Raw genomic sequence first — 26965 nt, forward strand, 5'->3', positions numbered from 1 at the left:
AGCATCTTGACCACTTACCACAAGGAAACAACGAGTTTCAAACTAGTTCTACACATCAAAAAAAAAATGGATAAAATATAGAGATATACAGACAACTGATGAACATAAACTACTAGGGTTGTTACATCCAAATTGAAAAAAAAAATTGGGGGCTCAGCGTCTGCAAGAAGCAGAGTGAGCTTCAGGAGCTGTGTGAGTGGAAAAGCAGGAGTGGACCTGTGGGTGAGAGCAGAGGGAGTCTGAGTTGTGCAAGACACCATCGTCGAGAGCCAGGCCTGAAGGCCCACCCTTAAGGGTTGTAAATGTCGATTCACAGTGTGAAATTATGAGCATTTTCACTTGAGTCAAGATGATTAAAAGCTGGTTGGATGACACCCATTTTTTCCACTGCAAATTCTCTAAAGCAAGGCTCAGAGTCCCATAGTTTCTTATACTTGATGATTTACACAGAAAAAATTCCCATATACGATATAATGATCTCATCAATACCAACACACAGATACAAATGGAGGTGTTATGATTAAAAAGATTAGAGGTGACCGATGCCTGGGGAGTGGAGTTCATTGCTGCCAAGAGGAGCCAGGGAGGCAGCGTCCATCTCTTCATCCTTTTGCGGTTCACCTCCTTTGGGACAGGAAGTCTTTCCACAGGAAGCTTTCCCTCCATTTCCTTGTCTGACCCAGACAGACAGCTCTGGGTAATAAGCCATTCTGAGAGTTGTAACAGTCTTGGCTTTGCACCCTCTGTCTCTTCAGTCCAGGGAGACCAACAGACAAAAGTTCACTCTCTCCTCTCTACACCTGAAACACAAATGTGGATGAAGAAGGGCATCATGCTAGAAAAGACATCTGGGGTGGAGGAGGGAGGTACATGACTTTTCCCATATGTTTCTACACATAAGATTAAAAACACTTACATCTTAATGAAAGAAGATGTTACTTGAAGGTTGGCTTATACACAGTGTAGTTTCAAGGATTTAAGCTCATGGCTTATCCAGTTTGCTTCTATACATAAATTTATCGGCACTTATATCTTAATGAAAGGAAATGTTACTGGGAAGATGCATTACACACACTGTTGTTTAAAAAAAAATCACGATGACAGTGAAGCTGCATTTTTTTCTGGAGTCTGTGGGGAGGGGGGAATCCATTTCCTTTATCTTTCTAGCTTTTAGAGGCTGCCCATAATCCTTGGCTCATGGGCCTCTTCCTTCATCTTCAGAGTCGGCAATGTTGTGTGGAGCCTTAATGTTGCTATCTTTCTTCTCCCTCTTCTGTCTTCTTCCACTTTAAAGGAACTTGTAGATAACATTAGGTTCATCTGAAAAATCCAGAATTCCAACTGTATTTTAAGGTCACTAAATTAGCAGTCTTAATTTCACTGGTGACCCTAATTCCTACTTTCCATGTAACTTAGTATATTTACAGGCTTCAGGGATTAGTATACATTTTTATGGGCCCATCATTCTGCCTGCCACATTCAGAAAACATATGTCATGTGATATCAATTGTTAAAAATTTTTGAGATTTGTTTTATGCCCAGAAATATGGTGGTTCTTGTTGAATGCTACATGTGTACTTGAAAAGAATATGTTTTCTCTTGTCCTGAGATGGAATGTCAATTAGGTCAAATAGAATATATCCTTAACTGATTTTTCTGTCTACTTATTAATTACCAAGAGAGGAGTGTTGAAATTTCCAACTAAAATTGAGAATTTTCTATTTCTACTTTTAGTTCTATCAGTTTTTGCTTCATATACTTTGAAGCTCCAGCTTTAGGTACATACATGTTTAGGGTTATATTCTCTTGGTGAATTAACTTTTTTTGTTATTATGAAATAGTCTTCTTTATATCTGGTAATATGTCTTGTTCTGAAAACCACTTTGTCTGAAAATAATATAGCTCCTGTAGCTTTCCTATGATTCATTTCTATTCTATTATCTGTGTCATTATTTTTAAAGTGGATTTCTTGTATGGAGTATATAGTTGGTTTTCCTTTTTTAAATATATAGTTTGACAACTCTGCCTTTTAATTTAGGCTTTTAGGCCATTTGTATTTAATAGAATTTTCTTCTATATGCTCACATTGAAATGTATTATCTTACTAATTTTCAAAGTAGACTTATTTTTTTTAATTTAAATTCAAGTTAAATAACATACAGTGTGGTCTTGGCTTCAGGAGTAGGACCCAGTGATTCATCTCTGACATATGAAACCCAGTGCTCATCCCAAAAAGTGCCCTCCTTAATTCCCATCACGTTTGGGGGATAATGGTATGCGTGTGTAAGTTTATCAATTGTAATAAAGCACTCTGGTATGGGATGTTGATAGTGAGGGTGGTTGGGGCAGAGATGCAGGGGTAGGTAGTTTCTGCTCCATTTTGTTGTGAATGTAAAACTGCTGAAAAAAAGTAAGTCAACTTTGGCAATAAAATGGAGCTGAAACTACTACCCCTGCATCTCTGTCGCAGCCTCCCTCACTGTCAACATCCCACACCAGAGTTGTGTGTTTATTACAATCGATAAACTTACACACACATACCATTATCACTCAAATTCCACTGTATATACCAGGGGTCACTCCCAGTGCTACCCAGTCTCTGGGTTTTGACAAATGTGCAATGACACATATACACAATTACAGTGTACTCTAGAATAGTTTTACTACCCTAAAAATCCTCTTTTCTCTGTTCATTCACTTTTTCCTCTCTCCCAACCCTTGGTATAACACTGATACCCTCATCATCTCTTTTTATCAGAATGTTAAATAGTTGTAATCATACAGTAAGTAGCCTTTTCACTTAGTAAAATGTACTTATGATTCCTCCATGTCATTTCATGACTTGTTCACTCTTTTTTTTTTTTTTTTTACTGCTGAATAAGATTCTTTTGGATATGCCACAGTTTACTTATCTGTTCATCTACTGAAGGCCATCATTATTGCTTCCAAGTTTGGGCAGTTATGAATAAAGCTACTATAAGCATCAGTATGCAGGTTTTTATGTGGTCATGTTTTTAGCTCTTTTGGCTAAAAACCAATATACATGATGGTTGGATCATATGGTGAGAGTATGTTTAGTTTTGTAAGAACTGCCAAACTATCTTCCAAAGGGACTATGCAATTTTGCATTTTCACCAGCAGTGAATGAGAATTCTTGTTACTGCAGAGCATGGCTGGCGTTTGGTGTTGTCGGTGTTCTGGATTTTGGCCTTTCTAATAGATGTGCACTGATATCTTGTTGTTTCAGTTTGTATTTCTCTGATGACATATAATGTGGAGCATCTTTTCATATGTTTATTATTTATATATCTTCCTTGGTAAGGTGTCTGTTCAGGTCTAGAATCTATTTCTCGTTGAGTTTAAAAAAAATTTTTTTTTTAACATTTATTATTGAGAGACAGACAGACAGCATGAGCAGGGGAGGGGCAGAGAGAGGGGGAGACACAGAATCTGAAGCAGGCTCCAGGCTCTGAGCTGTCAGCACAGAGCCTGACATGGAACTTGAACTCACAAACCACAAGATCATGACCTAAGAGGAAGTCAAACGCTTTACCGACTGAGCCACCCAGGCACCCCACTTGTTGTTGAGTTTTAAGAGTTCTTCCTATATTTTGGATAACAGTCCTTCATCAGGCATGTCTTTTGCAAATATTTTCTCCCAGTTTGTAACCTGTCTTCCTGTTCTCTTGGCAGTGTCTTTTGCGGAGCCAAAGTTTTTAAATTTAATGAAGTCCAAATTATTATTTCCTCCATGGGTTGTGCCTTTAATGTTATATTTAATGTCATTGCCATGTATTTAAAAAGTCATTAGGTTTTCTGCTGTTTTCCTCAGTAGTTTTATAGTTTTGTGTTTGCATTTAGGTCTATGATCCATTTTGAGTCAATTTTTGTGGAAGGTGTAGGGGCTATTTTTAATATATTCTATGTTTTCTTTTTTCTACACTCTTTTAACTCATTATTTTATCTATATTATTGGTTTATAAACTATATGTCTCTGTTTCATCTTAGTGGTTATTCTAGGGTTTAAAAAATAAATCTTTAATGTATCATGGAGTGCCCTCAAATAATATTATACCTCTTTTCAGTGAAAGAATGTTATAATAAGATATCTTCATTTGTTCTTTCCATTGTGCAATTTTTTCATATATTTTGGTTTGATGTGTTTTATAAACTTTGTGATAAGTTATTTTTTTCTCTAAAGAGTTAATATTTTTAAGGAGATTAAAAAGGCAAGAAAAATAGTTTTTATATGTGCCTATATAGTCACAGATCTGGTGCTCTTTATTCCTCTGTAATTCCATATTTTCATCAAGTATCCCTTTCCTTCTTTCTGAAGAGCTTCCTTCAAGCATTCTTGCAGCCCAGATCTAATGGCAATTGATTCTCTCAACTTTTGTTTGTTTGAAAGTCTTCATTAATTTCTCTTCATTTTGGAAGATAGTGTCACTGGGTATAGAATTCTAGTTTTCTTCCAGTATTTTAAATTTGTTACTCTCTTTTCTTCTGGCTTGGAGAGTTTCTAATGAGAAATAGGCTTAATTATTGTTTTTGTTCCTCTGTTGGTCATGTTCTTTCCCCCACCCCCCAAATGCTTTCAAAATCATCTCTTTATCACAGGTTTTTAGAAATTAAATTATGGTGTGCCTTGTTATATAGTTCTTTCTGTTTGTTATTTTGGGCTACACTGACACTCTTTGACTTGCTTTTATAATTTTTATTAAATTTAGAAAATGTGTGGCCACTGTTTCTTTAAATCTTTTCTGTCTTTTCCCTTCTTTGTGAGACTGTGATTACAAATTATTTGCCATTGTCCCATAAGTCGTGAGCTCAGTGTTTCTTTGCTATCTTTTCCTTTGTGTGCTTTATATGTAATAGTTTTTCTTGCTATGTCTTCAAGTTCACAGATCTTTTCTTCTGCAGTCTATAATATGTTAATCTCATCTGGTATAGTTTTTATTTTGGACACTTCATTTATTTTTCTTTTGTTTAATTTTGATAGTATCTTTTATGTCTCCTCATTATGCTCATGTTTTCCTCTATATTCTTTGTTTTCTTTTTTTAAAGTGTGGTTGACATACAATAGTATATTAATTGCAGGTATACAACATTTATATGCATTATGAAATGACCACCACGATATATATAACTTCCATGTGTCACCATACAATGTTGTTACATATTATTAACCATATTCCCAATACTGTATATTGTATCCCTGGCTTATTTATTTTATAACTGGAAATTTGTACCTTTAATATCCTTCTCCTATTTCACCCATTTCATCCCTTCCCTCCCTCTGGCAACCACCAGATTGTTCACTGTATTTATGAGTCTATTTCTGTTTAATTTCATTTATTCCTTTGTTTTGTTTTCAGATTCTGCCTATAAATAAAATCATATGGTATTTGTCTTTCTCTGTCCGACTTATTTCACTTAGCATAATATACTCTAGAGCCATCCATATTGTTGCAAATGGCAAGATTTCATTCTTTTTTAATGGATGAGTAATGTTCCATTGTATACATATGTGTAACCACACCTTTTTTATCCATTTATGTATCAGTAGACACTTAAGTTGCTTCCATATTTTGACTTTTGTAAATAATGCTTCAATAAACATAGAGGTGCTTCTATCTTTTTAATTAGTATCATTTTTTAAAATTGTTTTCAATTACATCCACATTAGCATATAGTGCGACAATGATTTCAGGAGTAGATAGGTTAATTCCCCTTACCCATTTAGCCCATCCCCCCTCCCACAACCCCCCCAGTAACCCTCTGTTTGTTCTTCATATTTAAGTCTCTTCTGTCCCCCCCCGTTTTTATATTATTTTTGCTTCCCTTATGTTCATCTGTTTTGTATCTTAAAGCCCTCATATGAGTGAAGTGATATATTTGTCTTTCTCTGACTGACTGATTTTGCCTAGCATAATACCCTCTAGTTCTGTCCACGTAGTTGCAAATGGTTAATTAGTATTTGTATACTTTCGATAAATACCCAGCAGTGGAATTGTTGGATCCCATGGTAGTTCTGTTTTTTAACTTTTAAAGGATCTTAGAGTAGTGCCTGGGTGGCTCATTTTGTTAAGTATCCAACTTCGGCTCAGGTCATTTCACAGTTAGTAAGTTTGAGTACCGCATTGGGCTCTCTGCTGTCAGCACAGAGCCTGCGTTGGATTTTCTCTCTCTCTCTTTCTCTTTGAAAATAAATAAATAAACTTAACAAAAGGAGGGCGGGGACATCCATACTGTTTTCCGTCGTGGTTGAACCAGTTTACATTCCCACCAATAGTGCACAAGTGTTTCATTTTTTCCAAATCTTCAGCAACACTTGTTTTTTTCTTACTTTTTTTTTTTAAATACTAGCCATTCTGACAGGTATGAGATAATATCTAATTGTGTTTTGATGTGCTTTTAAAGACAAATACCATTTTAATCTTCCTGTTGATTAGTAATGTTGAGCATCTTTTTGCATTTCTGTTAGCCATCTCTATGTATTCTTCTTTGGAGAAAGGTCTTTTCAGATCCTTTGCCTATTTTTTAATTGGTTTGTTTGTTTTTTGATAATGAGTTGTGTGAGTTCTTTATGTGTTTTGGAATATTAACCCCTTATCAGTTACATCATTTGCAAATATCTTCTCTCATTTAGTAGGTTGACCTTTTCATTTTGCTGATGGTTTCCTTCACTGTGCAAAAGCTTTTTTGTTTGATATAGCCCCATTTGTTTATTTCTCTATATTCTTCAGCACTTGAGGATACTTACAAAGCTATTTTTATATCTTTGTTAATTTTATTATCTTTTTCATTTCTGGATCTGATTGTACTGATTTCTCTCCTGGTTCTGAGTCATATTTTCTAGCCACTGTATATAACTGATAATTTTGATATGGTGCCAGACAGTCACCCCCCTCTCTTCTTGTGGTTTTTTTTTTTGCTACATTCTTTTTAGTGTTGGATTAAAAAAATGTCATGCAGTTAAATTTTGGGGGTTAGTTTGATTCATTTGAAGTTTGCTTTTATGCTTTGTTAGTGAGGATCCAGGACATCGTTTAGTGTAGTGCTAATTGAGTTACATTTCTAGGAGATATACTTTTGAGGATTTTAATTCATTTCACTAAGAATTAGGAGGCCTTTTCCCTCTGACTGATGGGAACACAAACTTTGCGCAGCTCTGTGCAATCTCTGAGAATTATCTACTCTTCTGGGGTTGAGGTGGGGTGGAGATTGGGCCCTATTACTCTATCATGGTCAGGAGTAGAGGTCCTATAGGATATTTTTGAATTCTGAATTCATTTTCTTCAATGGGTATAATGCTATTGAGATTTTTTATTTGTTTTGTCAGTTTATGTAAGTTTTTTCAAAGAATCAGTTCATTTCCTCTAAGTGATCACATTTATTTGCATATGATTGTTCATAATATCTCATTATTCTTTAATCTCACTAGGATCTGTAATACCTCATCTTTAATTCCAAGTATTGATGAATGTGGGGCCCAGAATGCCTACAGAATTTTTAATTCTCCTCCTCCGTCATGGTCTCAGACTTCTGCAGGTCCTGTACACCTGTGCCTCAGTGAGGTGAGTCTCGCTCATCTCTTCTGCTTTTCTCTTAATATTCCTTGTGAACAAATTTCTTCAGTTTTATTAAGAAATAATTGACATACCTGACAGTGTAAGTTCAAGGCATAAAGTATGATGGTGTAATTTACATATGTTGTTAAACAGTTACCCCAATAGGTTCAGCTAACATCCATCATCTCATATGGATAAAATGAAGAGCAAGAAAAAAAGGAACAAGAAAACAATTTTTTCTCTTGCATTGAGAACTCTTAGTATTTACTCTCAGCAACTTGCCAGTATATCATGCAGCAGTGTTAGCTACAGTCATCATGTTGTAGGTTACATCCTTTGTATTTCTTCATCTTATAACTGTAAGTTATCCACCCCCCACACTTATAACCAACAATCTATTTCCCTATGATTTTTTAAAAGATTCCATTCATAAGTGAGGTTATACAGTATTTGTCTTTTTCCGACTTATTTCACTTAACATAACGCCTTCAGGGTCCATCCATGTTGTTGAAAATGGTAGTATTTCTCACTTTTTGTAGCTAATATTCCATTTTAGATATGTACCACATTTTCTTCACCCATTGATATTTTGCTGGACACTTAGATTGTTTTTATGTCTTGGCTATTGTAAATAATGCTGCAATGAACATGGGGGTGCTGGTATCTTCTCAAGCTTGCATTTATCCCCAGATGGGACTCCTGAACATTTGATGAAGGCCTGTGGAAAAGGTGCAGATTCTTTTGTTTAGTTCTCCCAGGGGTTCTAAAGTCTCATGCCATCCCCTAATTGGTATTTAAAGTTTAGTTAAAATTGTAGGTGTTTTCTTCTTACCTGTGTCCAAGGTGGCTTCTTTCTACTCTCATGTCTGTACCAAAGACACAAGCAGCCAAGAAGTTCAGCATTTTCTGGATTATGGTTTATTGGGCTTCTTTGCATTCTCAGCACACTAATGGATGTAAAACCATCTGTGATTTTATAGGTAATCTGCTTTGTTATTGTTAGGACGTAAGTGATATTCTCTCTAGTTTCTGCATTTTCTTTGCCCGTGTTGAAGGTTGCTGCTAGTAGAGACAAATGCTGGCACTGAGGAAAAAGAGCAGGGATGATTGGAACGGTTCTGCCCTAGGGGCTACTTCTCACTGCCAATTGCAACAGTGAATCAAGGTCTCCCTGTTTCAACTGCTTACCTGTTGTTGTATCTGGAGGCTTTTACAGAGCTCTCTGTCCTGTGCCCTATAACCTGCTATTTTAATAATTTTATTTTCTGCTTAGAGTTGGTTTTTCCTGCCTATAATTAAGTACCTTGATGACATGAGTTTAAAAATAAATGAATGGGTTTAAAAATAAATGAATGTGACACTGAATATATTTACCTATGCTACTTCAGCTGTGTTTATGTTTTGTCCTTCATTTCCTTGTGTATTACTAAAAATTAATATTCAAGTGAGGTGTTTTTCTCCCAAACCTTGTAGCTTATATGTAAGAATGACAATGGCAGTTATTTAAGATATCTCGATGTTTATACTATGATAACTTCATATTCATAATGTTGTAACGAGGCTTTAGGTCACTTTTTATGGGGTGAATTTATTCCAGTCTTATACCCTGCAAATGTAGCATTTTCTTGAGGGATTCCCAAATGTCACTTGCTTACCTCCTGCACTTCTTCTAAACTGACAAATCATTGAAAACCTAATTGTTTTCTTTTTTGAAAAAGTTTATTTATTTACTTATTTTGAGAGAGAGAGAGAGAGAGAGAGAGAGAGAGAGGCAGGCAGAGGCAGAGAGAGGGAGAGGCTGAATCCCAAGCAGGCTCTGCGCTGTCAGCACCAAGCCTGACGCAATGCTTGATTTCATAACCATGAGATCATGACCTGAGCTGAAATCAAGAGTCGAACGCTTAACTGACTGAGCCACCCAGGTTCCCTGAAACTTAATTATTTTCTTAGTGTTGCATTTTAGTCAATAAAGAAAAAATAAGGTTGGTTCATGAAGTTTATAAAGCCTATACATTTCCTTTTATTCTTCATCTTGACTAATTGAATTCTTATGCAATGAATTAGTCACTCAAACCAGTTATTCATGACTCTTGCCTCATCATCCAAATTCAATTGTCATGAAGTCCTATCTTGGGGATATGTCACCTCCACCCCATCACCTCTCCATGCCACTATCCTAGACTAAGCCTGCATGGTTTCTCATTTTACTTTTATTGGCTGCAACAGAAGGCTGCTACATGAGTTTGTAGATTTCAAAAAGACTGTCATTACTGATATTTCCTTTGGTTCAGCTTTGCATTACAAAGAAGGCAATTTTCAAAAGTTAAGTGAAAAGAGCATACATGAATATCAGCAGCCATTGGTACAAAACCACTTTTAGCTTTAGCTATCATTTATAAAGAGAGTAGTCTAGAGGAATAGCATGTTTTAATAGGCAACTCAGATTTTCAGAAAGCTGTTGACAATAGGCTATTCCCAGACAAAGGCAGGATTAGGAATGGGATTCCTGAAGCATAGACTGTCTGGGACCCTAGAAACCGGGAAGACTGACTTGGACTTGGGAGGAAGTTCTCCATTGTGACTTTGAACATGCTGGTGTAACTCCGTTAATACAAGCAGGAGCAAAATATGTGCCAGATTATTTTTCCTTCACTTTTCCAGAACCACTCTCTACCACTCTCTTCTCTGCTTTGTGCCCCATAGGTACAAAGAAACTTTAGTTCTGCATCCATGGATTTCTTAGACTTAAGCTTCTTGGTTGGATATGGCCAATAAGAGGTATTGCAAAAGATCAAAGGTGACAGCTCAGTGAGGTCAGGGTATTGCTTCATCAGGTTTGGCCCTGCCACATTGCCAATGTATTGGCCGTTTCTCTCCTAAGGCTCCTGTCCTGCCTCTTTGGTCATAGGAGTGGTTGCAGCCCCAAATTAGCAGCCCCAAGGCACCTCGGTGGTTTCTTTTACTCCTACCTAGACTTTCTAAATAGTTCTTCCCTTCAGTTACCTCATCCTCTGTGTTCTGCTGGGACTGTGGCTATGCAGGTGATACTCAAAATATTCAATAACATGTAGAGCACAGGCAACAACTGGTTAAATACATGCAGCTGTAAATAAGCAGTAAGGCGGCATCAGTATTTGCTGTGTAAGTGTCAGTGCTGGTTATAGAACGTGAAAGAAGTATTTTGTAAGTAATAGTAGATAAGGTGTCAAAGTTTAGAATTTAAAAAAAGATAAAGTGGCTTTAAGATCTGTAATGACATCTTTCTTATTGTCCTCCCCTCCACTGGTTACCTAAATAGGAGAGGAAGAGAGGATGGTGTAGTAGTAAGTCTAGGGAGGGAAACCCCTTTACCAAAGTGTGGCGCTTGCACACTCATGGCTTAGTTGCATATTCCTTCCTTTGGGTGGAACTCCAGATGTGTTTTTGACTTACACTTTTATTGTGAGGCCGAGAAACTAAACATTTTGGCCGCTCCCTCCAAACGTTGATTTTAAACCCACTAATACATTGTATTTATACTTACATAGAGACCATTTTCAAGCACACAGGATCACATGCTTACAACTTCTCATACTTCTTCAACTTAATCCAATATATCTTCCTATTACAGTGTAGTAGTTTTGCCATTTGATGAAAACTTCTCATCAGAGGGCATTCCTTCCTCTGTGCTGGTGAAATGTTCGTGACACCCAGAATCGCTATTGCCATGTGTGAGGACCTTTCCTGGAAACCACCAGGCAAATTCATCACTGTTCTCTGTGCTTGAAGGGGTTTCTCATTCTGTACTGTGACTAATAGTGCCTGTGTCTGTCACCATTGCTAGATTTTGATCTCCTTGAAAACAGGGATCAAATCTTTTTTCATCCTTATAACCTTAGGGCTTACAACATGGGTTGAGATGGACTTGATAAACATCTGTTGAACTGAATTCATTGAATTCAGTAACTGCATCTTTGATGGTGAACGTGTGACAGAGCAGGGACTCAAACCCAGTTCTACTCTTACTCCTGCGCCCAAGCTCTTATTCGCTCTAGGTCCTGTGGTTCCTGGTTGTTTCACAGCAGTTTTTTTTTTTAATAGATTCAAGTTTACTTTTGCTAATGTTAAGTTTGCCTCGTATTTTAGGAAATTGATGATTTCTTATGTGGCTTCTCAGATCTGATTTACATGTGCATCGATTAGTTTTGTGTTCTTGGCACCACAAATCCAAAATATAAGCGTTTCTAAACGTATTGAAAACAAGATTAAAAAAAGAAAGAAAATAAGATTTTTTTTTTTTATGAGCTTGAGTTCTGTGTCTTTTCTTTCATGGCAGGGAGCAAGAGCAAAATGAGAGGCCGAGGTATATAAACTATTCGCGTAATACCACAGAGAGCCTGATGTATAGTAATGGGTCCAGGATCGTAAACGTCTCTCTTGGCACTCTTACCACTGTCAGATTATTACTGTGTTCTCAGATTCAGCTGAATGTGTTCAAGGATCTTCTTTGGTCTGAAAGGTCAGCTGCTTTTAGTTGTGCACTGGTAGAATACTAATATGTCCTTATTCAAATTACCTGCTGCAGCACTTATTAAATTGATGGCCTTGTGCTCTAATTTAATACTGGTGTCGTTCAGAGGCGGGCTGCAGCGGCACTCTGTGCTGAACTGGGTGATGGTGAGGCAAAGTTCAAGCTGAAACTGTGGTTCGGGGCTGCATTTTCCCACTAAATTAGCAGTCAGATGTGGTGTATAATTAATTAGCACAAACCAGGGAAAGCTTGTCATTTAATAAGCCTTTTTTATTTCCACATTACACAAACAGTGGGAATTGATCCATTAAGTGCCTGGCTATTAATGCTGTTTAATGTATGTCTGGTTGTTAAATTGAGATGTCTAGGTACATACGTCCAGAGTTTAAGAGCTCCTCATAGTTTGTTCAGTATTTGCTCAATTTTGAAGTCATGTTCCATAGAATCAATAATAGCTTCATTACTGAATTTGAGCCTGATTCAAACCAGCATATGGATTTAAATGGATAATTTGAGCATGGTCTCAGAAAAAGTTGTCGTATATATGTCTTAAAGTCCAGCTAGTCCCCTTCCCCCAGAATTAAATATTACATTGTGTCTGCAGCATTCTCTCGTCCATTGATATTTTTATATAATCCTTGCCTGCAATTGCCTAAGGCAGAGAAGAACTTTCTCTTCATAGTAATATTCAGCATAGTATGATGGAATTGTAGTAGGAACAAGCCTTCTGAAATAAACAGAGTGAGATTTCAGCTGCTCTGCCAAGATGTCTGGAAGGGCAGACAGACTTACTGTGGCTGAAGTATCATGCAAAGAGTTGGATGTTTGAAACAGCACCAGCTTAATCTTTTTTCTAGAAATGATTAAGGATGATTCAAACTGATTTGTGAACTGGTTGTTCTGAGTTACAAGGTGTTTAACAAATGTGTTCTTTAGAGTTAGTATCATCACATCATACAGGCACAAATGGCAACATTAAATGCTTTTTTAAAGTTAATGCAGACAGGAAAACTAAATACTTGAATGTGAAATGGCTTCTAGAATGGGGTAGTTTGTGATGAAGGCCATTTGCCACATGGGGAAATTACTGTATTTGCCAGCATCTGCCACATTTTAATGAGTGAAATTAGTCCCTATATGAATTATTAAATATTAGAGAAGTTAATTATGTGTATGTGTGTGTGTGTACATACATATAAATGAAAAAATACCTTGAAGACTCTTAAAAAAGACCAGCAAACATAATCCTAAAACTATGTCAACATTTCTGATTTTTTTTCTTGTAAACTGAGAAAACTTATTCTAGGTTTACATAAGGAATGTTAAGGCTGTATTTTTGTTAAAGGATGCCAATAGGGATTATTTTTTCTTGTGTAATAAGAATAAATTTATGAGCTACTGAAATTATTTGAGCTGTGAAAGTTTTGTTTTGTAGAATGAGAAGTTAAAATGGCTGTGGCATAGAACACTCATGTTTTGGGACCAGTACGGACCTGTGTTATAGTAGTGATCTTATTCTGCCTTATGTTATAGTCCTGTTTCCATGCTTGTCTCCTATCCTGACTTAAAATACCTGTAATTCTGGGGCATGTCTAAATGTAATATTATACTTTTGATTTTTTATTATTTTGGCAGAATCAAGAATGTATAACACATTTGGGTGGTACTTGAGGGGAAAACTCGTTTAATTGAATAGACAATTATCTTAAAAGGAAAATATTTTATTTCCTCAGTCTCAATCCACATATTGCCAAGAAATTAATTGATCGTGCTAGTAAATACATAATTTTGGAACTTCCATTAAATATCCTCCCTGGCAAGTTTCTCAAACAGTAACAGAATTATCTTCATGATGTCATTGGTTTTTTCTCAGGGAGAAAGTTTTGTGAGTATTTACTCACTAAAAAACTCATTCATTAATTCAATCATTCATTAATTCTCCAACATTTAAGAAGTGTTATTTTATGCCAGTAACTCAATAATACACAAATATATTGAAAGATTTTCACCATTTCCCTATTTATGGAATTCAATGACTTTATCCAACAAAATGCATTTTCACCACCTGCTAAACTTCTTAAGTGTTTGTGTTAGAATTAGGGCCAGTGACCAACATTTCGACTTTTTCTCTGTGTCCTTAAATCCTTAAAGTTAGGTATGTAAAGTATAGATTTAGCAAATGGTTTGTGAGAAGTGTGTAATAGGTTATATTGTCTTCCCTCTGGCACTCTGACTGTGGAAAGCTGGGTTGAGAGAATCCTCAGCCTGAGTCCCTAGGTCTCTACAATAAATGGAACCTCTTATCTATCTGTTGACCAGGTAGTGTGTTAGAAATAAAAATTTGGGTACTAATATTTGGGTATTATTCACTTTCGCCATATAATCTTGCCTTTCCTAATCTATACAATCATTGTATTTTCTTCTTGGATGCAGTACTTGAAAAGTAAGCTAAGATAAAGGAACATCCTTTAAATATGTAAAAATTTACTGGGGTGTCCTAATTTTTCCACAATTTTTAGGCTTATATATAAAAACAGTAGCCTATGGACTAAAATTTAAACTATGCTGTGACAACTTTTTATTTGAATGAACCAAAAAAAGAGGATACTTTTAAAAGCCTGTAACTCTTCCTAAAACCCAGGAAGATTGTGATTTACCTAATTGTGTGAGTGGCATGTCTAATTTGTAATACTGGGTCAAAGGACAGAATGACCAGTCTTATGCTTTTATTGGTCTATTTAATGGCCTTTTTTATACAGGTGGATAATTTGTATAATTACTGATCTAAAAACAATTATTGGCCTAAAAATAAAACCCATGCACAACATTATGTTGAGATATAAGTAAAATTTACTTCACAGTAAATTCTGTCAACTTTAACATTTTAATGCCTTTGGTATATAGTATTTATTGATAATAACAATTCTAAATAAAAATTTTCATGAGTAGTAATATCTAAAAACTACTATTTTCTTGATTTTGCCAGTGATTTTTAATATCAGTTTAACACAATTATTTTTAAACCTGTCATCTGTAAAAATGCAGGGAATGAATAATAAATAATGGCAAACTACTGATGGGCTCATATGAGAATATTTGAGTTCTTATTTTTTAAAAATACCTTTCGAGTAGAGGAAAAATTTAATCTGTGCATACAATATAACAAAAATTTAGAATGCATTTTACTTAATGTTGATGAACAGCAAAGGGCAATATACAAATACTTAAGTTCTTTCATTAAATTCCCTAGTGGATAATCATTTGGAAAGCAAATTATGCAAAATAACCTTTAATTTGGGTTTGATTTATATTGAGATTTAGAAATTATGAGTTTTTATGTTGAATTTTTTAAGCAAGCTGACTTTTATACATCTAAATAAGATTTGTGGTTTGGTCCTTACTCATTTTATTACTATATATTGTACAAATGACTAATACATGGTCTTAATAGCATAGTCAAACTATCTTTAAAGTGGCTACAAAATTATGAATCTAGAACATTCTATACAATTATATATTTGTTATACTCTTCAACCTCTAAAAGCTGATGAAACTCTCATAAATTCCCATTATGTGGTTGAGGATGGTTATATAGAGTATTTCCCATTAAAATAACTTTGAGCAAAATAGCAAGTGGAAACTTATTAGTTAACGACTATTAAGATATTGGAATGTAAGACCTACTATGGAGTATATGACAGTATCTGGGAAGTTGTGTGGTTAAAGTGGTCAAAAATGATTCCATTCTTTATTTGCTTCACAAAGTTAACAATGAAATTTCCATATTTTGAGCTATTATTCTTCTAACCTATCCAAAGTTTTTTGACTTTTTGTATGCTTTGAGCCTCTGATTTTTTTCTAAGATATTTTTTCTAAATACATTTTGTTAAAAATAGGGTTGGCACGGGATGCTTGGGTGGCTCAGTTGGTTAGGCATCGGACTATTAATCTCAACTCAGATCTTGATCTCAGGGTCATGAGTTCAAGCCCCATGCTGGGCTCCACACTGGGCATGAAGCCTTCTTAAAAAAAAAGGGCATATCCTCATCTGTAATAGTAATAAGAAAATGATTTTAATGTTCAGAAGGAGGGATAACGGCTAATTAGAGTACTGTGGTAAGTGAAATTTGATATAATCATTAATGTGATGTAAAAGAATACATAAGTATATGCAAAGATATTCACAGTATATTGCTACTAAAAAAAGAAATTGAAAATGAGTATGGGCCACCCTGATCCTATAATGAGCACATTATATGTTAGTGTTTTTTTGCATATACATACATATAGTATGTATATGTTGATATCTGTGTACACGCATGTACAAAAGACTGGATGGACGGATAAATAGGTGAAATGAAGGGTCTTTTTAATTTTAATTTTCGGTTATTTGAATTAAAATATTTTTTTAGCTGCTTGAGATGTAATAGACATGTTGTATAAATTTAAGGTGTACAGCATGATGATTTGATATACATATATTGCTAAAACATTATCACAGTGGTGTTAGTTAATACCTTGACAACCTCACATAATACCCATTACTTCTTTGTGATGAGAACACGTAAGGTCTATTTTCTTAGCAGCATTCAAGTATATAATACAGTCTTGTTTAGTATAGTCACCGTGCTAGACTGAATTTTCTTAATTTTGTAAGATGAACAGTATGTTGTCTCTGTATTGAGAAAAGCATAATATATTTTATTATCATTTTGTGACCTATTAGATAATATTGTTAAAGAAAACTTATTTCATTATACTATCTGGCAATATTTATTATAATAATAGTTTGAATCTTTAAATAAAGGTTTCATGAAAAACTTTAACGGTTTTGAAAGCATGAAGGGAAAGATGTTTTTCCCTTTTTCCTACTTAGGTATTCTGAAATTGATATTTTGAAGTGAGTTAGCTACACATATGTTGTAGAGTGATCATCAAAATATCAGCCTATTAAGCTTGCTGTCCTGACCTAAGCGATGTTTTTATTGAGAGAGATCTAGTCCTCAAGATAATTCCCACATAAGGCACTGAAATCAGCATTAGAGGATTTTGAATTATAGCTGATGAGTGTGCATGGCTGAAAGGAGATAATTTTTTTTAAGTTCTACATAGTGTTTAAATTTCTAAGAAAAGAGCTGCATTAACAGAGGTTCCTATATAGCTTCCTTTGTTTTTACACATATGAGCACATAACAGAAGATACAAGACAGTGACCACACATATTTAAAAAAAACAGTAACTGGGCAGGATTTCAAGAAATAATTGCTATTGAAATAAAAAGTGCGCTCTTGAAAATGTTTTTTGTCAGTCACACTAAAACATGAACAATTGTTTGTATTTCATACTTATTATGACTATAGGCAAAATGGCAACATAGCACATTTATTTTGGCCATTATATGTATGTTAGATACAACTGCAAAAATCAAAGAATGCAGGTATTTTATTAGCCATTCAAAATGATGACATTATTTGTAATTTATTTGGTAGTTTTGAAGTGCACAATTAGACCTACACACACTTCCTTTTTAGGCTACTTGTTTTATTCCCATGTGAATTAACTGAACTGCATTTCCTAGTAAATATCTTGAGACTGAAGGAAGGACTGTGCATGGGAAAGTTATTGTGAAAAAACACTTTTGGGATATTCTTAAAATATTCAATTTTGTCAACTCACAATCTTTTTCAATAGGGATTTTAGGTCATGAATGGCATTTTTGCTTAGAAAAACCCAATATATTTAGTTTGTTTAATTACTCTTTTTATTTTCAAAAGCTGTATTGGTAATTCTTCTTCTTCTTCTTCTTTTTTTTCCTATTACAGGTCTTGAAATATATGGCCTATAAAATCATTCTCATTGGGAAAGAATTGCAGACAAGTGTTCGATTAAAAGGTAAATTCAGGCCTCTGGACATTATACAGGTAATCACTACACAATGAAACTGGTATTCATATCAAAGTTACTGATTGTTACCCATTTTGTGTGTTTTTAAGGCAAATTCTCATTGAGAATTAAATGTGTTTTCTTGAGTTACATGAATACCAAAAAATATATTTTTAACTCATCTGTAAGACTGCACATATATTTTTAAATAGTTGAAAATAGTTTTAAATAGTATTTCTGAATTAACCATTGTTTTAAGTAGTTTGGATTATGATTTTTAAATCCCATAGTTCCTATGAAAAAGGAGTAGAAGGAAGAAATTTTATTAGAGTGCTTTACATACTAATCATCTGGAATGGTATATAATAAACTATTTCAAATGTTCTTCCACTTGTAGTGATAGGATGTCTTTAGATAATTTTACAGAATTTATTTTATTTTACTAATTAATTAGTATATTCATCATTCGCAGATATATTAGTGAAAGCTGGATTCTAAATCACTTTCCTGTGATAAGCTTTCCAATTAATTCTTCTCACAGTATTTTCCTGGTGACATTTGAACTTCTTTCATTATATAAAACACATCTGGAATGAGACATTGCTGAATAATAATCATGGATGCTAACATGTTAAGGATTGGACCCCTGACATAGTCAAATGTGTTCTGGTTTAAAACAGTGACCTCAACTAATGCTGCTTTAAGTGAACCACATTTAGAAAAAAATATACAGACAGGTCTTTTTAGCCTGCCTGTCATGTGGTAGAATTGGTCAAAAAAGAATGAAATCAAATTGCAAACTGTGTCTCCCTTGTTTAATGGAATTAACTATATTAAGTTACATTTTTTCCTCCCATCAGCAAATATTTTTCCTTTCTTCTTATCTAATAGGAAAAATACTACAATAAGTAAATATTTAAAAGGATTCCCTAAAACATATGTTAAATCCTGCATCACTTATAATTTACATTTGTATCATATGGTTACTGAATTTCTTCTGTGGTGTATTTCATAAAAGAGAAGATACTGATAAGATCCTGTTTAAATGGCTTGCTAATACCAGAAGCAGATCATTTAAAATGGACCCTACATCTTTATAGGATGTTAGAAATGAAGACATTACCTCAAGATGTAGGTAATTATTGCCTCCTCTTTTATCAGTGCTATTTTCTGAGGTATTATCATAAGAGAGCACTTTAGTATTAAGCAGGGCCTTCGAGTGGCAATAAATCAGTCCAACTGAGTCATCATTGTCTAGGGCATCTGAACTACTGCAATGTTGTGGATCCTACCGAGAGTGTGAAATCACTTGACCCTTGGCATTAACCTTTGCTGAATGAATAGACACTGCTTTCCACATCGAGGAACAAAGCAGAAGACTATTGATTAAGCACCACATTCACTTGATATTAAATACTGGCTGAACTCACTTCTTGCTTCCAGTTCCAGAGGGAGAAACCCAGAGAGTTGCTGAGTCTCAAGAGAATGGATGTTTGTAATTCAGAGCAATGTTTTTCCAGCAAAGTATTTTTTTTCTCCTTTGATCAATAACTAGCAGCCATGATCAGCCATGAGTATGTATTGTCAATTCTGACCTGTGTATTTTATCACTTAAGGTGATAGGTCACAGTGCTGTGACTAATATTTCAGGTCTAAGCCTGAATTGTTTCCTGACTTCCATATCTGTTTGAAGGAGCAATTTTTAAGTTTTATTTCTTGCTTCTGAATCATTGTTTAGGCAATTGATTTGTCTGAAGTAGTAAAATACACATTTTTTTTCTAACATTCTTGGGTTTTATCACTGTTTTTGCAGACGTTGAATTTTCTAGACGTTGACATTAGAAGAAATCATAGTAAAAGGACACCCTTAGGATTTATAATTTGTTACTAGGGAAAGAGAAATATTCTAGTTAGATAAACTTCTCAAGTTACAAGAAAGCAAAGGAGAGTGGAAGAGAGTACTGGAATGTATTGGAAGGGAGTGTAACAACACATATGAGCAGAAAAAGAACAATAAAAGATATTTTGTAAGAAGTCCTAAGCTAACTATCTTCTGACCCATTACATGTGCCTATACTGTCGACAGTTGCTTGACAGCTGCTTTGTAGATCTACTTTATCTGGAAGGAGAACATGTATTATTGACTGATAAATCAACTCAATCCATGGAACTAGAGTTAAAAAAAATTTAGCCACAAATGAGAAAATAATTGTTATTTTAAATTTAAATAGTTGTGTGTGTGTGTGTGTGTGTGTGTGTGTGTGTGTGTGTGTTTGTGTGTGTTTATAACTGGGATTACTTTACTGCAGGAAGCAATGTAACCAGTTGCAAGATCTTTTTTTCCTAAGATTTCCTATTATTTGGGACCGAACATATGACACCAGTAAAACTCTTTAGAAATAATTGTTTGCCTTGGGAAGGGTGTGACTGGCTTGTGTTGAACACCAACCCGAAATTCTGGATCAGCTAGTTGTGAACCTCTCATGGTTGAGCAAAGATCATTCCTTGCCTGAATAATAGAAAATATTTCCTCTAAGGACATAATGGTGTAATTTAATCCACGCACAGTCTCACACAGTTTGCACAATTTTTGAAAAGGAGTATTAGAAGACTGAGGGAAGTTGATACAATGAATCATGCTGCTAAACTTAATGGTCAATCCTTTTGATTTGATGCTTTCTACAGGATAGGTAACCCCTGAAATCTTTCTTTAAAAGCTACAGAGGCTTGGAAAAATGTGAAAAATGTTGAATTTACACACTATTTTGGGTATGTATTATATATTCCTTTTTCTTCATTATTAAGGACATTTGTATAGGGGTCATTTTTATTTCACCATTATCTTGGGCACAGGCATGCTACATGTGCACAAGAATCTGGGAATTTACTTTGACACTTGGCTGTACCTATGTACAATTTATTTGACTGCAGGATTACAGTACCAAGTTGTTTTGTGCATGCCAAAGAGCATAAAGGTAATTGTTTACAAATCCTGATATTTTAATGAAAACATTGAACTAGAATTTGTTGCTTTGAAGTATCAAATAACGTTTTTTTAAATTCTATGCACACTAGCGAATGAAATAATTTTTTGATATTTTAAACACAATCAACTGTGGCTGTGCCAAGGTCACAAGGCAGGTTGTGACATAGCTGTGATTAGAATCCATGCAGAACATACTGCTGACCCTTTCATAATCTCCTTGGTGTTTATATATGACTTCCAAATGGAAGCTATTTTAAATGAGGTTGGTGAGAGAGAATAAAATGATAGTTAAAATTTATTGTGACAGATGTTCAAATTCCATATTCAGAATTGGAAGATGAAGGTAGATAAAGAGAGGGGGGAGAGGAAGGAGAGGAAGAAGAAAAGGAGGAAAAAATTCCTAGCTGACCCCTGCAGATTAAAAAAAAAAAGACCAGCTAGGAATCTCACAGAGACATAGGCAAAATATGTGCTTATGTTAACAGAGGTGAGGAGTTTTTAATTTTTTTAATGCCTAAAAGAGTAAGTAGGCTCTCACTCAAATTTCTGATAGATTAAATCCCCCTGTCCCTGTTTTTAGAGATAATCCAGAGATAGTTTAGAACGCATGTGAGTAAAAAGAATCTTTCTACTGTTTAAAGGAGAGATCGGGGATGGTTACTCATGAAATGTAGTTTCTCTATTAAAAACAAAAGTCCCTGTGGGGGCTTTTGAAAACCTGAGATGGTAGAAGCTCCAAGAGTTTTCTGCCACGGGTAGATTATTCAAAATTGATCTCTTCTGAAGAAATACTTTGACGTGATTCCCATTTATCTGATCAGTCACGAGAAACTTTTTTTTTTTTTTTAAAGTTCTTTACAACAGTTCCTATCTGAAAAGGACAGTTCTCAAGGTTTTCATAGCCTGAACATAATAGTCTCCAGCCTGGTAGAAATCTTTTTAGTGAGAGTCTTTTGTTTCCTTGAATTAGCAGAAGACTTTGAAATTGACTACACATTGTTAAATCTTTGCTTGGGATCTAGTAAAAGCCCATATAGTTTATCTGACACCGTCGAGTTTATCTTTTTACATTTGTCATTCCTCATAAAAGATATCGACCGGAATTTTTGTGACTTTGACCAGCAGAAAACCTTAGCTGACATACTCAAGGCTGAAATGCAGTCATCGGAAATGGAAGCACTTCAACCCTGCCCCTGTGGCAAGAATGGCTTCCCGTTAGACAATCTGGTCAGATTCTTTATGGACCCAAAGGGAGGTACATGTGCTGGGCATTGAGTTTATGTTTTTTTTCTGACCTACCTGCTCCTTAGAGCTGCATCCTAAGACTGCTGCTTGTGTGAAACCTTTCAGAACTATGCATCATTGATCTAGCCATAATCACACTGCTCTGTTGGCTTTTCACTAAACTTTACTTAAGTGAAAACTAACCCTCTGCCTCCTCTTTGGGGTTATGATTGACTGTATGTCTTTCGAATGGTGTGAAGATGCTGGCTGTGAAACTGGAACACTGCTTTTAAATGTCTTTAAAAGAAGAAAAGAAAAATGTGTCCCCTCAACCACTAGAGAGCAAGATAAAAGAAAATAATGACGGTGTGCACTGCGTTGTCAATGTTGACCTTTATGGGATCTTTCTAGAACATCTCAACAGCTTAAAAAAGGCTTTTCTCTTTTTTCCCCCCACATTGATTTATTCTAAATTTATTTTTAAAAATAAGTTCACAAGGGTAAATTTTGATTCACTGATGCAATTTTTCAATTACACTACACACATATTAATTAAGAGTCCCTTTAACATTTAGTTTCCTGGATAACAAGCAGATGCCACTCCTTGCCTGAGATCTAGAACTATGGTAGGTGAAGAACTATGATAGGAAAGGAAAAAAAAGGGGCCACAAGGATAGGAAAACCTGGTCAAAAGAAAGAAGAACACCAGGAAAGTATGGGCTTGAGATCTAGTGTAGGTGTTACCACTCAGGCTCTCCATCCTGACCCCTCCCAAGGCACTTAGAATCTGTGGACTTGACATATGTGGGTCAGCTTTATACACAATACATAGGTAGCAAAATGCCAACAGGCATAAAAATAAGAACCATTTTGTGTGTCTTTTATGTGGGAAGAGTTGATTTCAGATGCTCAGTTTTCACTGTATCCATCTATAATTTCATGACAGTAGGGTAGTCTAAGTATTTAGTAATATTTATGGTGTTCAGTCATTTCTCCCAGTACATTCCATGCATGTATGTAATTTTTCTACAACTAATAGCTTACTCTTTTATAAAGAATGGTAATGGGAGTGGGTAATTATCATCTAGTTGCTTAGGACTGTACTTTTGTGTATGCAAGGGCAGACCTCTTGCTTCACCTTTCAAAATAGCATTCCTAATCATCGCAGTGCACCCAGAGCTGCTGAATAGGGGCATGTGTGCTGACCCGGATTATTAGCACATCCATCTAGCCAGCAACACTATGAAATACTTTCCATTTTTCACATAGCACATTTTTATGTGAAAATACACACATGCGCGCACACATGCACAAACAGCTTTAATTCAACAGTGTAGCTCTGTTTGAGAATTAGTTTTTTGCAATCATGGGATCCTATCACATATTATCCCATTTCTAAAATTAACAGTAATAAAAAAGTGTGAGTAAATAAGCAAATATTTGTAAAAATCTTGCTTTCTTTCACATTTTTCTCTAGATTATTTTTTTTTCTTCCAATTTTACTCCAAGGGTTGTCATAAAAAATGTTGTCTGGTTGGGTATAAAAATAGTCTACTTGACTGCAAATAAAGGCTGCTAAGTATCTTCACCATTATCTCCAGGTGAGTTTAGTTAAGGTTCATGATCATGAAGGAATCAAAATAGAGGTTCTAATGGGATTTTTTTTTTTAAAGAGCAGACTGCAATAATCAACTATAGCTCTCATTGAGGGAAGAAGTTTTTTCTTATGATGTAAGAACTCTGGTGACTGACTATAGCAAAGGATTATTATTTCAATCCTCCACTGTTCAAGCTACTCCATTTAATGTTGTTTGATTCCATTTATTTTCTGGTTCATTAAAAAGATTTCTTTTATGACTTTTTAGAATGGTCATGATTCTTAAATCAGGTTACCAAATATTATTAAATTAGGCAATAACATTATCTATTTAGAATTAATGTGGTGTAATGTCCCTCCTAACTTATAATATCTATTCTAGAAAATACTTCTGGGATATATTATTGTCATGAGTATAAGTGATAAGAAATATGAAACAGTTTCTGGCAAAGAAATTACAAGACACTCAATGCAAAGAAGTATCTGATGCTTAACAACATGTTAAAAAAACACTTAAAGTAGAAAAAAAGTATTGTGATTTTGTGTGTGAGACCACCTTCAAGATGTGTTTGGGCAGTGCATATGTTGGAAAGAAATTTTAACCTCACTCTTAAACAGCTCACTCTTAATCCATTTGAGTTGCTATTGTATCCACTGAGGGGAACCCTGCGCTTGATTATAACTGGCTTCCATCTCTCCCACTAGGCTCTGATTCCATGAGAGGAAAGGGGAGTAGGTTCATCAGTATATTTTAATTCCATTCTCAGAAACTGGATGTTTGTATATACCCTCAGCATCTTTGAAGGGTCCCTGCAACTTCAAACAAACTAGGCAAAGGGAGCCCCAGAACATTAAACCTTTTTTTTTAAATGTGTAAGTATGACACTGAGGCTTTTTTTTTCTTTTTAAAATACCTTCATGGTTCTTAGCTAGTTTTATCAAGAGTCTCAGAGTCATTATTAAAAGTCTCAGTTAAGTAAAGTCTCCTTGTAAAGATACACATTGAAGTAATAATAGCTTACTACTAACAAAAAATAAAACATTTATTAAAAATGAAGGTGTCTCCAAATGTCCATCAACTGATGAATGGATTAAGAAGATACTGTGTGTATGTATGTATGTATATATATATATATATATATATATATATATACACAAAGGCAGTGAAAAAGAATGAAATCTTGCCATTTGCAACAGCATGGATGGAACAAGAGGGTAATATGCTTAGTGAAATAAGTCAGAAAAAGAAGATACCACATGATTTCACTCATATGTGGAATTTGAGAAACTTAACAGATGATCGTAGGGGGAGGAAAGGAAAAATAAGATAAAAACAGAGAAGGAGGAAAACCATAAGAGACTCTTAAGTACTGAGAACAAACTGAGGGTTGATGGGGGTGGGGAAATGGGTGATGGGCATTAAGGAGGGCACTTGTTGGGATGAGCACTGGGTGTCATATATAAGTGATGAATAAATAAAAAAAATGAACGTGGCTTTTGTGGAATTTGTTGTCATAAATATAGTTTTAAAATAAGTTGTATTCCTTAAGGCATTAATAGTGTTTGTCTGAGGTGAGTTCATTGTTTATCATTTGTAAGGGATCGTTGGTGAATTATTGTGCTAAATACCTGTTTCAATGGTGATCGTGGCTTGGCCTGGGGTCTGGTCTGCTTGCTTGCAGATTAACCAGTGTTCTTTGGTTTATGGGAAGAAAAATGTGAGATTGACTTTGGAATTGCGGTCAATAGGTTTTGATCTTGGAATCCCTTATCTTTCTTTTTGTAAGTAATAACTGGCACAAGAAACATTCTCTCTCTATAAGAAGGACCTTAAAGGATTTGGAGCTAGAGAGAAGTAGATCTCTAATCAGCCAATTTTGCTATGTAAGTAAAGGCTGCAAAGCAAGGCAAAGCAAAAAAAATGCAGAAGCATTCTTATTTTAAAAGTTTAATACTCGGAGAATAGTGTAGACAGGGCTCTTTTTTAAAGTCTCCAAAACAAAACAAAGCTTTCTTTTTAATGAACCCAGTCTTACATAACCAAGAGGTATGTCATCATTGCACCTTGGGGTATCTCCTATGAAATAGATAACTTAGTTGGGGGTTAAATCTTCTAGGATGAAATCCTAATATCAGACTTACTGTCTAATATTTATTTAAAAAAGCTGAGTGAAAAGATACAAATTTGAGGTAGAGCCATAGATTGCATGTGCAGGGTCAAATAACTTACAGGGCATCTCTCTATGGATCTACCTTCAAGAAAATGGTTTCCCTTCCTCTCTTTTTTCCCCCCTTCTCCTATGTTCATCCTGAAACCAATATTACACTGTACGTCAATCAACTAGACTTTAAATAAAAGCTTTAAAGAAAAAAAAACGAATGGACAAAAAGAGAAAAAGAATTTACACTAGTACCTCATCCTTGTATTTGTACTTTGGCTAATTTTAAGTGTCCCTATATCTGTGTTATGGATATTAACTTTTTCTATTTTCTGTGTAATTGGTACTTGATTCTGCTCTACATTTTCATTTCTATCTTCTTCAGAACTATTTTCTTCCCTTGAGAAGGGGCTTCCCACTGGCTGTTATTAAGGGAACATCCTGATTCTTTATAGATATCATAAACAATGATAATATTAAATAATAATCATAAATAATCTTATTCATGTAATAAAGTTTACCAACATGGAAGCCTTTTGACTACAACTCTAGTACTTGCTAGGTAACCTGGATCTTCAGTACAGTGAAGGATGCGCATTGATGTGGGCATTTGTGGTTCAGTTGCAGATTGGTTAACTAAAGCTACAGTTTATTAATGTGTGCAGACAGTATGTCATTCACTTGGTGGACATGATACTGTTTGTCTTTACAATGACCTGAAGAAGAAAGTATTACACCTACAGTCTTTCATTTGCAGAGGGATAAATTAAGGCTATAGCTCAAAGATGTTGAGTAATTTTCCCAAGAACACAAAGCTAATAAGTGAGAAACCCAGGGCATAATTTTAGAATAATTCCCACTCTTAGTCATATTATACTTCTCTTCACTTTTTATGATCAAGATGAATGTTTGTTTCATAATAAGAGTTTATGTTTAAACTTTATGTTTTCTAATTCAGTGTCTAGTAGTGAAAATGTTACTGGGAAACAAGGTTGAAGAGTTTTTCCATTTCTCGATTTGGAATACGTTTGGCTT

At 34.9% G+C, this 26965-nt stretch overlaps 1 long non-coding RNA gene and 1 pseudogene across 2 annotated transcripts in view; one reads left to right on the plus strand and one right to left on the minus strand.

The window, feature by feature from the left end:
• The window catches only part of LOC106968797 (uncharacterized), a 231146-nt gene that overhangs the window by 189836 nt on the left and 14345 nt on the right, over positions 1-26965 (plus strand). The window contains exons 9-10 of one of the 2 annotated variants that reach the window (XR_008299651.1): positions 17904-18002; positions 20650-20733. This is a non-coding gene — a long non-coding RNA (uncharacterized LOC106968797). The remainder of the gene's footprint in view (positions 1-17903; positions 18003-20649; positions 20734-26965) is intronic. The other variant, XR_008299656.1, reaches the window with a different exon arrangement.
• On the minus strand, positions 530-709 carry LOC106969245 (neuronal regeneration-related protein-like; annotated as a pseudogene).

The sequence above is a fragment of the Acinonyx jubatus genome, chromosome A1 (assembly GCF_027475565.1).
Source record: "Acinonyx jubatus isolate Ajub_Pintada_27869175 chromosome A1, VMU_Ajub_asm_v1.0, whole genome shotgun sequence".
Classification (NCBI taxonomy): domain Eukaryota; kingdom Metazoa; phylum Chordata; class Mammalia; order Carnivora; family Felidae; genus Acinonyx; species Acinonyx jubatus.